Source organism: Etheostoma spectabile, chromosome 17 (genome assembly GCF_008692095.1).
Source record: "Etheostoma spectabile isolate EspeVRDwgs_2016 chromosome 17, UIUC_Espe_1.0, whole genome shotgun sequence".
NCBI classification, from domain to species: domain Eukaryota; kingdom Metazoa; phylum Chordata; class Actinopteri; order Perciformes; family Percidae; genus Etheostoma; species Etheostoma spectabile.
The window spans coordinates 2,099,226-2,099,500 of NC_045749.1; positions in this window are offsets into that span (position 1 = coordinate 2,099,226).

Consider the following 275-nt stretch of genomic DNA (forward strand, 5'->3'; position numbering starts at 1 on the left):
TGTGTGGAATCAATCATGTTAATTTGGGTGATTAAAAAGAACACTGATATTGAAAAATGGGTCAATTTGACAGAGACACACAGAGAGAGAGAGACAGAGCGAGAAACAGACAGACAGACAGACAGAGGCAGAGAGAAAGACAGAGAGAGACAGAGAGAGAAGAAATAGAAGGGCAAGAAGGGCAGTAAAAGCCAAGAAAAGGAAAGTGGATGCTGACCCACTGCTGAACCTAGGAGGCATAATGACCCTGAAGTGTGTGTGTGTGTGTGTGTGTG